The 16282-nt window shown below is 33.0% G+C and overlaps 1 pseudogene; it reads left to right on the top strand.

The window, feature by feature from the left end:
* Positions 1-15776, top strand: part of LOC132693008 (3-hydroxyisobutyrate dehydrogenase, mitochondrial-like) — a 75107-nt pseudogene extending 59331 nt beyond the window's left edge.
* Positions 15777-16282: the final 506 nt, after the last annotated feature.

The following is a 16282-nucleotide window of genomic DNA, read 5'->3' as shown; positions in this document are numbered from 1 at the left end:
TCTCCAGTTGAATGGCCAATGCTAATTTTGCCTTTCTGCCTTCTCTTGACTCCTGCTCTCACTCCCTTTCCTTTCAATGGGTAAGTAGAGTTCTTCTAGATTTCTAGCTATTTTCTACTCTGTTTTTTTAAGAAGGAAATTTATAAACTGTCTCTCAATGTCATTCTTATTTGGGCTCTTTGGCAATTTATCCAGTATAATTCCTTTAATTGTGAGCATTTGAAACTCATTTTTTGCTAGTTTCCTGATCCAGTACATTTTATATATATATATATATATATATATATATATATATATATATATATATATATATATATAATTTTTTAATGTTTATTTTTGAGAGAGAGAGGGAGAGAGTGTGAGTGGGGGTGGGGTAAGGGCAGAGAAGGACTGAGACAGAATCTGAAGCAGGCTTCAGTCTCTGAACTGGCAGCACAGAGCTGGCCTCAGGGCTCGAACCCACGAACTGTGAGATCATGACCTGGGCCTAATTTGGAGGCTTAACCCCACTGAGTCACCCAGGTACCCCTGTTTTTTAATATTTCTTTGTACATTTCAATTAGTAACTGAGGATAGTTTTGGGAATGAAGGGACAGTTATTCTATCATAATTTCTGTTGCTTTTACATTGGTTCATAATAAAATAGAAAAACCAACAAATTAAAAAAATAATAAAATAAAATATTCAAATAAAAATCTTTTGTCTCTACAAGCCATATATTATAATAATGTGAATTACTTTGTGACTAAATTAGAACCATATTTTAGTACCCTAGTCTATAGTAGACAAGAAATGTTGGCTTATATTTTGATACAGTAAAAATTGTGTCTCAAGAAAACCTGCAACAATAAAGCAAAATCACTTGATAGTCTTTCTTTCCTATAATTTTACTTGTGTACAACTTTATTGCCCTTTTTAATATTGACTGTGTGCCATAGATAACATTATCTTTTATTTATACTCAATTTATTCCATAATTCTTATGATTTTACATATTTTCACTTATTTATGAGCAAATTGTATTTTTTCTTTTTAAGAAAGTCACTTTCAATGCCATATTTCGTTAATATGTTCATCTAATCCCCTAATATTTTAATCATATGCCATTTTGGTTATAATATATAGGTTAAACATTTGACATAACATTTTATATTTGAAAGTTTCAGGGAAAAAATCTTTTACATAAATTGTTAAAAATTCAGCAAAATTCATCTTTAAAAAATACTGATATCATAGAAGTTAAGTTGATTTATTCATTTATCAACAAACATCACTCAAGTAGCTCCAATATGCCTATATCATTCCAGGAATTTGCAATAGAGTAGCGAACGAAATAGGTAAAGGCCTTATTCTCAGTAAGCTCACAGTTAATACTGTATTGATAAAACATATGTATCATATTTGGGTTGCATTAATGTACCTTAAATTATTTTTTCCCATTTATCCCACTTAAAAAAAAATAGTTGATTTGTAATTCTGTGAGGTCTCACTAATTATAAAGTTTTGTTTGTAGCTCAATGCTAAGAACTACTCAACCTGTCTAATATTAATTATCACTTGAGGTAATGTAATTCAGACATGTTTACTTTTCAGTATATGACAATTGGCATTGGTTTCAGTGTTCTAGTTAACTCAGAGGACATTTATTATATATTTTACTTCATTGGATGAATCCCAGTTATGTCTCATATACATAATGTAAAAGAAAGTTTAACCCAGGGGGATTTTTTTTTAATTACTTTAGCCTCCTACACAGTGTGACCAATGGCATTCTGCAATAACTATATTTTTTTTAAACCTGGACCTCAATTATAAAAAAGAACATTTGACAAAGTCAAGATTTATATTTGCCATAGATATTATTCAAGATTTTAAGAAAATAACTCAGGGATTTCAAGGAAGTTCTAACTTCGTTATTGTTACATAGCACAATGGTTTACTGCGTGATGCACAAATTTGGCTAAATTTATCTAGAACTATGTATTTTGCCAAAATAATGACATGATATCTGAGCAGCTGTCTATGTTCTATAGGGAACTTTTCCCTGTGGACGTAAATTGTTGCTTTATATTATATGTAACATATAAATAAATGTAATAGGAGTCACAATGACTTAGTAGCCAGCAGAACACAAAAAGGTGCTAGATCTGATATCAGAAATATAGTTCCACTGACCTTGCCCAGTAACTCAGCTTGAGTTGTCATAGAATTTATGGAATGAGATGCCTGGTTAAAAAATCTCTGAAGTAATCATGATTGACTCTAAGAGTCTAAGATTATATATTACAGATAGACCTGGATATACATATGACTAAAGCATTAGGAGTATAATCTGAAATAGCAATGTCTCTTCTAAGATTTTAATTAAAGTATCAAAAGTTATAGTTGTCAGAACTGAACTTCTCCATGCCTTGGGAGCAATATAATGTTGTAGGTAAAAGAAAATATCTCTGGAATTAGATGTTTATTTATTAGCTAGCACAATCCGGCTGATGTCAATAACTACATCATAAGGTTGCTGTATTGTTTGAATGAGTTAATACATGCAGAGGCCATTGAACTATACCTGGCACACAATAAGCACGAATAAATGCTAGCTCAGGTTTTATTTCCACCAACATCGTTGTTAAATAAAGCTTCAGAAAGTCCTTGCAAAATTGTACATTTTTTAGACATTTAATGTATTCTCACAACTGACAGGTTACAACTCTGTTAACCATGAGGTAGAATCTGCCTTCTTATCTACAAAAATATTGTTTACTTATTTACAATAATTGAAATAAGAAGATGTGATAGCTTTGTTATATGGAACGTCTTTCCTGAGTAATAAGTTTGGTTTATAATTGTTACCACCAATTGTTACTATAATTGTATATACTATACACATATATATGCAGATTCACATATCAAAACTGAGTGATTCAAGGTCTTTAAGATGTGTGGACTTTTCTGTATTCTTATCATACTTCAATAAAACTTTTGCTCAAAAACTGTTCTTTTCTTACTAAAATACAGTATAAACTCAACATTAATAGAAATTGTAAAGCCCTGATGGAAAGCAGGTATAGCAGTAAGAGGTAGAGAAGATTATTTCTTTCATAGAACAAAATAAATTGAGTTTTGTATATGTTAATTCTCAAGTGAAAAATGTCAGTGGCAGTGAAATTTGCATGCCATTACCTCAGCCTTCAGATAGTAAAATCTCTGGAAAATTATATATTTAAGTGCTTTCTTGCAGGGCTACATTCTATGTGGCAATCCCGGAGGGCCATTCACTTTTCTTAAGTACATGCTCTTCATTTTCATGGTAGAACATCCTGTGAAAAATGCTCATGTGGAAATAGAATGGATATACGTATAACATGTGGTAGAAATATGAATATAGTTAGCCCTGGTTCTGAGTTATTTACGTACATGTCCTAAAAAGACTTTTCTCAGGAAAAAATTGTGTGGATTTTTATGTGAGTTTTTAACCATACAGATTCTTATATTTATGTAACTGTGTTGAAGGAAAATATCTTGTTAATGTAGGTTTATATATAATATATATAGTTATGTAGGTTTATATGTTATTAACAAATAATAGACCATAAAACAGAATATATAATATAGCATATTATATACATAATATTTAATCCTGTAATGGGCATATTAAATTCAGAAATACAATACACACACCCACAACCTACATACCCCTATAATAATTAATGTCTAAAAGAAGGAAATCATGATATGTCTTGAAATATTAAGGTTTTATTACTTAAAACTCGTTAAAATCTAAGATACTAATGTTCTATTGTACTTTTTACATCATTCTGTCAAGTGACTATCATGTAGTCAGCTCACAAGAATGATGAGAGAAATAGAAATGTTCTTTTTCATAATATATGTATTATATCATTAATTCTACACCACAGGTGTTATATATATCAACTCTTTTCAGTACAATAGAAGCTATAGGTGCTTTTATTTTTGTAGGTGCCTTTTGGTCAAGATATAAATTCAAACAAAGTTATACAAATTAGAGTAACAAATTGGTTAATTGCTTTGGTTTTGCTCTAATATTAATCCATCCAATTCAAATCAGATAATTCTGTTTTTTCCCAAACAATATTATCTGTCTAATGTTAATTTTCCTAAAGCAGTTCAACTAATAGTGTAATAGCTAGATACACAGTTTCACAGGGAAGCTAAATACAATTTTACATTTGTATGATATCTTTATGTACACAAACTCATTTAATATTATCATGTCTACTTACAGCAATGCTGGCATGAATATCTGTCGGGCGAAAAGTGAACTTATATGGTGAAGCTATTGTAAAAAGTGTGACTACGTAGAGGATGGAGAAACTTATTTTCCTGGAAAATTCTTTTCCTAGTTGGTAACCAAAAAGCACATAGCATTCAGATGAAGTTAGATTTTTATTCTTCAAGGACCATGCACTAACAATTTGACCTTGATCAAGTAGACATTGTTCCCAATGTCAGTTTTGCCACTGACTACCCATGTGCCTTGATGTTTAGAAATTGAGTTTCTTCAACAAAAAGTGGAATAAAATATATAACTTTTAATATTGTAGAGATTGTGAATTATAATAAAATATTTAGCTCACTATGATGTATTTACCAATAATTATAAATCTCGTTATTTCTCTTGAAGTTATCTAAGGGTATATATGATGAATAGTATATACATAGCTTTCACTAATACATCTTTTAAGAATTATCATGTCAGAGAGTGGAAAAAGGAAAAAAAAATATAGTTCCAATTTCATGTGTTTATGTAGATAATAGTATGTTAGGAAAAACAGACAACAAATATGTAAAGAAACCAATAATTATATACTTTGAACAAATGTTAAGTACTGTGGACGTAACAAGCAAGACTCCTGATGGACATAAATTAGTCAGAGTGGGCAATAGCCTTTGATCAGATCATCAAGACTTCTAAGTTATTAACATTGAAGTAGTTATAAAGACAGAAAGCCACCCATGCAAAAAAAAAAAAAAAAAGACAATATTTTGTCCAGAATATAGAGAAATTGGAACCCTCATGCACTATTGGAGGGAAAGTAAAACAGTGTAACAACTATAGAAAACAGTATAGTGATTCCTCAAAAAGCTAAAATAGAATTACCATGTGGTCCAGAAATTCCACTTCTAGGTATCCAAAAGAATATCCAAAAGTATTAAAAGTAGGAACTGCAGAAGATGTTTGCATACCCATGTTCATGGAAGCATTATTCAGAAAAGTCAAAAAATGGAATCAATCCAATTGATCATGGATAATGAATGGATAAAATATGGTATATACATACAATGAAATATCATTCAGCCTTTAAGAAAGAGGGAAATTCTGGTACATGCTACAACATGGATGAACCTGGAAGACATTATGAGAATTATAATAATTCAGTCACAAGATAAGGTAAATATGATTCCATTTGTATGAAGCTTTTAGAGTATTCAAATTCATGGAAACAGAAAGAAGTGTGGTCGCCAGGACTGGAGGCATGGGGAAATGAGAACTTGTTCTTTAATGGGATAGAATTTCAGTCTTACAACATGAAAAAGTTCTGAAGATCTGTTTGCTAAAATTGTGTGAATTATACCTTTAAAAATGGTTCAGGTGCTAAATTTTATGTGTGTATTTTACCATAGCTTTAAGAAAAAGTGTCATGATGATCATGTTTAAAACAGAACAGCATTAGTCAATATGTAGAAGGGTTGGTTGAAAACAAAATAACTTGGTATTTTCTAGAAACTAACATCCCGAAGTTTAAGGAGCTTGAATTGTTAAAGATTGTCCAAGGTTTTGTGGGCCGTTGTTAAGAGTTTTAATGTCATGTAATGTTAAATAAGAATGTATTTAAGTGTTTCAGATCAAGCAACAAGTTGAAAAGATGTCATTTGTTTCTTACTGGCATCTTAACTAGCACAAACTGCTGCTAGATATTTGAAGATGGTCTATTTTTTTGATATGCAAATATTAAGTATCAAGTGTAGAACTGCAGAAAATACATCATGAGTTTAATGAAAATAAGGATGATCTCCATTGGCTATATTTATAGGGTTTAAAAGGAGACCAAATAGATCTATCTATACCTATATCTATATCATCCATATCTATATTTACCTATATCAATATCTATGTATCTATATATCTATATCTATATATACATCTATATATGTATGTATCTTCACATATCTCCTCATCACCACCATCCTTCACTCTATTCTAGGACAGGCTTTGTTAGGAGTCTTAGGAACAAAGATATTTATAAAGATGAATAAAACTTGGGAGTAAGTAAGAAAAGGAAGGCAAAGGAATGCATAGAATGAGGGCAGAGAGGAGGAAGAGAGTAATATCATATAGCAACAAAGCAGGAAGCAGAATATTTAGGGAAATTTGGTGAGGATAGTAAATAGCCTTTTTAGGAAAAGTATGTTTAATTTTCACTTTTACATTGTTTGCATTGCTTCTTGGTAAATGTTCTCCAGTTTCTTAAATCTTCAGTTAATCTGCCACATGCACCAATGGCTTGTGTAAGTGTTTCAGAGAATAAAATCAAGGATTGGGTTGGGTTCCTTGCCTGGTTCAATGAGGTACTAAGAAACTATAACAGCCAGATGAGTGAGATATATTTGAGGAAGGGAGTTCATCAAAAGCTTAAACTTCCAACTGCAGAGAATGAAACCCATCAGGAAGTTACAACACTTTCATGAAAAGCACTGGATTATTCACATGGTGAGGGTTCCTGAGTCAATCTATATCTCAGAGGACGGTGTGACTTAAGCTGACATCTGAATTTAAAATAAATGTAAATACAAATTAAGTCTTGAGTACTTCCTGAAGTTTTATTTTTGCATTAGCTTATGGACCTTTCAAGAGCACATGTATTTAGTTCACCAGTGTTTACTCAGGGTTTGTGTTCAACAATATTTGTTCAATAAATAACAATACCAATACCAGTGTATTCCCAAATAATGCCACTTTCTCCATGGCCTTCTCCATTTGAAAACATTTATTTTTTTAATATTTATTTATCTATTTTGAGAGAGAGCAAGAGCACACGTGCAAGCTGGACAGGGGTAGAGAGAAGAGAAAATCCCAAGCAGAATCCCACGACCCTGGGATTCATGGCCCGACAGGGAATCAATAGTCGTACACGTAATAGACTGAGCCACCCCAGGCGCCCCAACATTTGAAAACATTTATTAATGAAATTTGCACCCACTACAACATCCCACTTCAAAATCATACCCTGCGGGAAGAGATGCTGTTTATTATTCTCATGATAAAATCATAGTTTCAACTCCTCTCCACCTTACAAGTTTTTCAGGTACCTTATCCTTCTCATTCATCCAGATTTCCTATCTCCTCTACCCTGAATTTTATTTCCTTAATAATTGCTTCTCCTAAATCATCACCTAAATTCTCCTTATTATTGTGTTTTTCTACTGCTTTCCATAAGGACATGTGTGAAAGCATCCGTTGAATAAGTGATAAACAAGATGTCTCTGAATTTTGTTAAGTTTTTTGGCTATATACTTACTCTGGCCCTTTATTATCAAATGTTTTGATAGAAAATACTACCTAACAATCATCTTCTAAATATTTTGTATAAACTGCTTATGTTTTATACCTCATTATTTCAGTAAAGAGCATTAAAATAACCCAGTAGATAGTCTTCTTTTTTTTTTTAATGTTTATTTATTTTTGAAGGAGACAGAGTGTAAATGGGGGAGGGGCAGAGAGAGAGGGAGACACAGAATCTGAAGCAGGGCCAGGCTCCAGACTCTGAGCTGTCAGCACAGAGCCCGATGCGGGGCTCGAACTCACAAATCAGGAGATCATGACCCGAGCCAAAGTCGGATGCTCAACTGACTCAGCCACCCAGGTGCCCCATAACTTAGTACATAGGCTTTCAACAATGGACCTCAATCACCATAGAAAGTTCAACAATATTCAAGATGTTTTCATAAGAGGTTATTAATGTACTTTTACATTTGATTAAATATGTCTACTTAGTAGAGTTTCTGTGAAAATCTATTGTATAACTGTAGAACTCTGCTCATCCTCAGTCCAGTCAACTGGCACATCATTAATAAAAGATACCTTGACATTTATAGTACTGGTGTAAGCTCAGGTAAGTTTTGCTCTGACTTTTTCTCATCTAAATCAGTTAAACTATATCTACTTTATAAGGTTTTAAATGAAGTTCTATATACAAATCATCATGCATGGAACTGATAGTCAATGCATATTTTTATCAATTCATTGATTCAATTTGTTTCTCAATTTAAGCTTCGGACTGTAGCCTTTTCCTTTTCACAAATTTCTCTTTTCAGGAAATTTTAAAAAACATGTTTTAGATTTAGAAATAGGCAAAGGAGTCTGAAACCCATAGGTAGATGGTAATTTTCAGAACAGAAACATTTGGGGGGATGTTTAAGGATATCTTTTATATACATAGTTTCCAAACTGCAGTAGAGAAGCCCTGATATATTATTTAGATGTAATGGAAAAGACTCACTTAAGTAGTTTAAAACAATTAAGTAGGAGAGGCTCACTCTAAGGATGTTGCTGATTTATAGATTGAAGGCAACGGGACGCTGAGACAGAAATATTGCAACCTAGGGTCTCTTTAGAATAAGGCATCTCAGAGTGTCTCAGCTGCAGTATTTTGTCGCTCTTCCCCCTAGTGGCTGCCATGACAATTACATGATTGGTCTGACTAGCACAACAGCCTAGATTAAAGGTTACAGTTACTTGCTGGTTTCCTTAGGGCCCACACTGATCCGTACCTGTATTGTTTTAGAAGCAGAGCATGAATGCCTTTGGGCTAAAACAATTACTAAAAATCAGTGTACGATGTTGGAGAAGGTAAGAACTATATTACATTAATTGTGGTACACAATTCACAGAAGAAATGAAAGGCTTAAGAATCAGAACGTATTTGTTAGTTTTAGCTTTACTACCCAAGCTCTATCATTTTCCTTACAGCATTTTATCTTATTTTATTAATTTACAACTTTTTTAAAAGTTTATTTACTTATTTTGAGACAGACAGGCAGAGACGGGGGAGACAAAATCCCAAGAAGACTGGGCACAGACAACGCAGAGCCCGACGCGGGGCTCGGGCTAACAAACTGTGAGATCATGACCTAGGCCAAAATTAAGAGTTACCTGCTTAATTGACTGAGCCACCCAGGCACCCCTTTACCTACAGCATTTGAAAAATTGCTTTTCTAAACTAACCTCAAGTGAGGAAGGTAAAAAGTAATATAAGGCTAATATGCATTATTAGGTAATAATGTGATGTGATCCTTTGCTTACTAATTATAAATTTAAACTTTAGAGTTATCAGTTATTTCCTTTTCTTCCTAAATTTTGTCCTACATATTTGAAAAACACATTTTCAAATGTGAGTTTGAAATGTGAAAAACACATCTGAAGTAATATTTATATATACAAGACTCGGACATTTTTCATTGTAAAATTAAGAATCATGTGCTAAATCAATCCTAAGAATATTGGAAATATTAATCATATGAAAAATGGGTAAACCATGTTCTACCTGCAAGTGACTCTAACATGCATGCATTTAACCTACAGCAAACACTTAAAATGAGTCAAATAAATCATGAAGTTAGAAATAATTTTAATGACTGGAATGATTCTGTATTCAAATACATTTTAAAGTATGCATTTCTTAAAGTACAAATATGGATTTATGAAATATTTATTTTTTTGTAAAAGTAATACTGTTTGCTAATTTTAACAAAGGATTTTCTTTGTTCAAAAGAAGAGAATTCAGAAAAATCTGAGGTTATTCTCAATACTTAGAGAATCATAATAGTGTATTCTTTTCAACAAATATATACTACTTTCACACACACACATCCACACATATATATGCAGCTATATGTGATTTTAAAAGATGACATCATATAAAAACATTGCAAAGCTTGGTTTTTCACTTAATATATTAATGAACACTTTCTGTTTTCTAAATATTCTTCTCGGTTGTAGTTTAGAATGCCTGCATATGATATTATCACATGCAGATACTATACTTTAGTTAATCTCTTCTGTTAGACATTTGAGTTTGTATCAATCCTTCACAAAATTATGCATTAAAACTTCTGTTTAAGAAATAATCAAAAATCTATAAGTGCCACCAGAAACATGATCGATTAAAAATGATAAACTGAACTTCATCAAAACTAAAACGCTTTGTTCTTGGAAAGATACCACTAATATGATAAAATATGTGCATGCTAAAGATTGAGAGAAAATGCAAATCACATACCTGAGGATCTAGAATACACAAGCACTCTTTTTTTTTTTTTTTTTAACATTTTATTTAGTTTTGAGACAGGGAGAGACAGAGCAGGAACAGGGGAGGGGAAGAGAGAGAGGGAGACACAGAATCTGAAACAGGCTCCAGGCTCTGAGCTGTTAGCCCAGAGCCCGACGCGGGGCTCGAACTCACGGACCGCGAAATCATGACCTGAGCCGCCACCCAGGCACCCCGACACAAGCACTCTTAAAAACAGCAATATGAAAACAACCCAACAAAGCATTAAGTAAAAGATATGAGAAAACACATTATCATAAGGAGATTAAGGTGTCAACGCCATAAAAACATGTTCAACATCATTAGCCACTGGGCAAATAAAAATTAAAAACATGATGAGCTCCCACTACATACTATTAGAATGTCTGAATAAAGAAACATTCTGACAACACCAAGTGCTAATGATGTGGGGAACTGGATCACTTACATATTGCTGGTTGGAATAAAAAAATAATGATATAGCCATGCTCAACAATTGTTTCACCGTTTCTTGAAAATTAAACATACACTGACTTTAAACCCAGGAATTTCGGTCCAGAATATCTACTCTACAGGTAGATGTTCTTACTTTCACACAAGAACCTGCAAGTAAAGTGTTTAGAGCAGCTTTGTTCAAAATTGCTAAAAACTGGAAATAGCCCAAATGTCCTTGACTAAGTGAATAGATTACCAAATGGTGGTATATCCAAAAATATTATAATACTCACCAGTAAAAAGGGGCAAACTTTTGATATAGATAATAATTTGGATAAATTCCTAAGCCTTATGCTGAGGGAAAGAAGGATGCCCTAAAAAGTGACTTACTCAATACTTCAGTTACTTGACATTGTGGAAGAAATAAAATTATAGTGTTGGAGAACACGTTAGTAGTTGCCAGAGGTAATGGGTGGAGGGAAGGAGTGGATGTAAAAGGATAGCATGAAGGAGTTTTGGGAATGCTGGAATTATTCTGTATCCTGGTTAGGGTGGTGGTTACGGGTGTTATGCCTGTGTTAACATTTTCAGATCTTCATTCGTTAAGGGAAAAAGTCAATTTTGTTCTTTGAATATTAAAAAAAAATTCTTTAAGTCACAACATATTTACTAGTACTTTAAAACACTATGACCTAGGGTAGGTCTATTTTTAATTTTTTGAGGAACCTCCACACTGTTTTCCAGAGTGGCTGCACCAATTTGCATCTTAAAAACTGAGAACAAACTGAGGGTTGATGGGGGGTGGGAGGGAGGGGAGGGTGGGTGATGGGTATTGAGGAGGGCACCTTTGGGGATGAGCGCTGGGTGTTGTATGGAAACCAATTTGACAATAAACTGCATATATTGAAAAAAATAAAATAAAATAAAACAGTATGACATTAAATTACATTAAATTATTACACATTAATTATTATATTAATTATATTAATTATATATATATAATTATTTTATATATTATTATATATATAATATATATATTAATTATAATCACATTAAATTATTAAATTAAATGTATATATATAAATGTATATACATGTGTATGTATATAAATGTATATATATATGTATGTACATATATATTTGCATCTCTTAATATTAATATTGCCTATTTGCCCTTGGATAATTGAAGCGGAATCAGTGAGCCAAAAAAATTATAATTTTTTAATAAAAACATATTTGTTGGGAATCTACACTTACCTTAAAGTATCTGAGATTGTCTGTTTCCTGTACTTTCACCAACACTAAATCTTAGTCTGTCATTTTTGCTCTATTTCAGGCAAAGTCAAACTATAAATAAATTTATACTTACTTGATATTTGATTTAATATTCTAGTCTATTTGTATTATTCCCACTATTTTCTGTTCTTCTGTGACATGTTATTAGGAGCATTTGCACCCTACAAGGATTTGATATAACCTATTCGTTTGGCATTGCTTTTGCCTCCAGTGGTCAGGAAATTTTAATTTGTTTTGAACCATTCACTAAATGAAGATGCACAATTAGGCTGCTACTTCGAAGACATAACTTCCTGCATGTTATTAGTCATTTATGTCTCTCTCATCTGCTTAGCCTTGAATAACAGTGCTGTGAGCTGTCAGTGACTACTGCACACGCTGGGAAATTACACCGCGAAGCAAATTTGATTGTACTGAAAAGACTTTCCACAGGACAAAAGCATAGATCTCTCTTCACACAATTTTGGACTCGTGCTAATGACTCATACAGTTGCGGGGCAGCCGCCAAGGAATGGTGTAAGAGGCCTAATGAATAGAAAAGCTAGACTGCCTGAGCTCTGCTCCAGAGCATTTTAGCACCTGGGTCGTAGGGTGGCGTGTAAAATCAGAAGTCTGACTAAATTGGTTTGCTCTTGTACTTTGGGACCCAGCACAAGTTCTTTTATTCCATAACGTGAACAGGTTATTAGAAAGTTTTATTCAGTTCATTAAAACAGGTTTCATTTTTCTGTTTAGGAAAGAATTGAAAATTTTCTTGAGTGGCACTTTGAAAATTTGGACGTGCCCTCAAACATTATCTGTAGGTTTAACTTATTCTAACAGAACTGTTGTTGAATATATGTTTGTGTACTTAGGTGTGCCCTGAGGGCCAAAAAAGGACATCAAATATCGGAAATGAAGGTAGACATCTTCCTGAAGTACTCTTGGTACTGGGTACCCTAGATCTGATTTGAAGGTGTATGTCTTAACAGATGCAGATGATATAATGGTATAATATTATGCAGCCTATTACATTTAGACATGCTAAAGTTATTGATGTTTTTCCGAGGTCTTTGTGAAAAGCAAAAGAGCTATTTCAGTGTTCGTGGTGACAATTTAAAGTAAAAATTCCTTTCAAGGGAGCACTTCTATGGAAATGGTTTAATTTATTAGTTTCAGCAAAAGTTTAACATATTTTCCACTTACTGTTTGTAACACTTGACATCTTTGGTTGCCAAGGCAACAGGTATGATTGTCATATAAATAAAAAGAGGTAGAAATAAAAATTGTATGTATAGACAAAACTAGTCTCATGACTGGCATTTCTCTTAAGAAAAACAGAAAATTATATGGGTAATCAAGAAGAATAAATTACAAGTATGCCCATTATTATTTAGTTATGACTCCTTTAAAATAATTTCTGGAAGATCAATAATTTATTATTTTCCAAATAACATGGGTAAACTGATACCAAAAACTCCCTAAACTGTTTCTTTAAGTTCGGTAAGTTGCATCCACCGGAGCAAAATACATGGGAGAAAAAGATTATGTCTGCCTGCCTTTGGCATGGCCTCTTATACTCACCCTCTTCTCCTTTCTCTTCTAGACATCCACCTCGGGTGTTCCACTGAGTGGAGCCCCCTCTCCAACACCTGGTTGGAGTTGCTAGTTCCTTTATCAACAATACCACCAAAACATCTCTTCAGTCTTTACTGCCATGCTGTGACTTCCCAATGGACAGTCTTAGCTTCACAGTTTGTCCTCTATGGTAACAATGTATTCAACCGCAAAATCATGTAACCTGTATTATTTGAAGTTTACTTTCCTGAAGGCAGTAATCCTACCTTGTTGTTATGGAAGTTGATATCCCTCTTATACAAAATCTATATAAAACAGATATCCTGCCACATGTGGGTATGGGTTTTCTTTTTTTTATTAAAAAAATAATTTTTTAACATTTATTTATTATTGAGAAACAGAGAGAGACAGAGCATGAGCATGGGAGGGACAGAGAGAAGGCGAGACACAGAATCCGAAGCAGGCTCCAGGCTCTGAGCTGTCAGCACAGAGTCCGACGCGGGGCTCGAACTCACAGACCGCGAGATTATGACCTGAGCCCAAGTCGGACACTTGACCAACTGAGCCACTCAGGCACTCCATGGGTATGGATTTTCAACATGAGTTGGCATTCACAGTACATCTAGCCCTACAATAAAACCCAAGCTATTGCTTATATTTAATAAAATGATCAATGATAATGAGTAGTGCTATTACTGTATTCAGAAGATTCCAAAGTTCAGTAAAAAAGATATTATAGTTAATATACAAGTTTTTAGTTAATATACAAAATATGGAAAAGAAAAAAGTTAATAAATTATATAAATGTTAAAATGGATAAGCTCATTAAAAACCCATTACTTCTATTGCAATATCAGTAAAAGCTTAATAGGTTGTGATTATGGGCCAATTTTCCAGCTGAGGCTTCTAGTTCATACAAAATGTAAACAGGAAGAAAAAGCAGTATGATATCAAAATTGTGGTACAAATAGATTTCATTTTACTTTTAAAAGATAAGCCAAGTCTGGCAGACTTTTTCATTTTTTTAATGCATAATCTATTTTTTGAACTTCTAATCTTTTACATGTAATATACATGCAAGATTTTATGTATACAAGGTGTATGGGTGGAGTCATATATATGTGGCCACATATTCTTATAGGAGATACGTAGCTTCTTTAATGATGATCTTCATGTGGTGGAATGATTATAATATGGACACTCTCTTCTACTGATTTTTCAACCATTACTATTTCAGGAGTGTTTATCAAACTGCTTGCTGGACAAACGTTTGACAACACACATTGATTAAAACAACCACCAAAATACGAACAACAAAATAAAGATTTAATTTCTTATAACTGCGTGGCACATTCAGCTGCTGTTATTTCTCAGACAATTCAAATGGAACCAAATTTGTGGAACCTAATTCATCGAGTCCTCAAAACACTTCTGTTTTCCTAACTTTGGATTATTTTCCAATATCATATTTGTAATAAAAAGAATGGCACTTTGGTGACAGTGTTCTATGATTTTTTATTAGCTATCTTGCCACTTAAAGTTTAGAAAAATGCATAGGTTGCATGGAATATATGTTAAGTGTGTCAAATACGACATTTATGACAGAGCTTCACTACTTTGAACATCTTCATCTTATCTAATACATGAAACCAAGCTTCCTGGTCACTTTCCAAAGAACATATGATTTTAAATACTTACTTTTTGTAACCCTGAAAAAAATGCCACAATATTTTCAAGCTGTTCCTATCAACGCTATTATCAAAACAAGTGGTAAGGGAGATGGTGTGATAACTTAGTATAGATCTCTGTTCTCTACTGTTTAAAAATCCTTGGGAGAATATTTTCAGTATTCTTGAAGTCCAGCATAAATTTAGGCTGCTATTTGATGAAAAGCACGTTTTTTTTGTTTCTTTGTTTTTTTTTTGTTGTTGTTGTTGTTTTCCTGAGCTGCGGCTACAGAGAAGATGTAACAAACCAAGCAGGAGATGAATACTACTTAAACACCTTGCAGACATTAACAACTGTTACCAGAAAAGAACTCTCCGAAGTAAATCTGAATATCACAACGTTTGAAAATATTCTAAGGTTAATCAAAGTTTATTTCGAAAGATTAGAGAACATCGTAGATATTCCGCTGTTGTAATTAAATTTATCCAAGTTTCTGTGGATGAATGTGTTACTAAAGTATACATAGAATAAAAGGGTTGATTAGGAACATGTGATTTTGAGGACTCAGCTAATATGAAACTTATGGGGGGGAAACCAGTAAGAAGCCTCTGGGGGAAAAAATTTACTGCATAGTCTTCACTCTGACTCTGAACATAGCATATGATATTCTAAGGAAACGAGAATTTAAAGCTGAATCTGGCATGTTCTTTGTTCATGAAACATGCTACGTATGGGTCAATATAATAGGTATAATTACACTAAATGTTTTATCCCCAAATGCAAATCTTGAGACATTTTGCTACTGAGGTTAGAAAATAGAGCTTCACTGGTTCACAATGCAATAGACTTATCTGGGATCCTACAGAGAAATGGATCATTATTAAAATGAGTAACTGTAATAATACATGAAAAACTCTAACCATACTGCATTAATTAGAGACATAACTAAAGCAAAACAACACAGAAAGATTAAAAGTATTA

Source organism: Panthera onca, chromosome B1 (assembly GCF_046562875.1).
Source record: "Panthera onca isolate mPanOnc1 chromosome B1, mPanOnc1 haplotype 2, whole genome shotgun sequence".
Classification (NCBI taxonomy): Eukaryota; Metazoa; Chordata; class Mammalia; order Carnivora; family Felidae; genus Panthera; species Panthera onca.
This window is presented reverse-complemented; position numbering and strand designations above follow the sequence as displayed.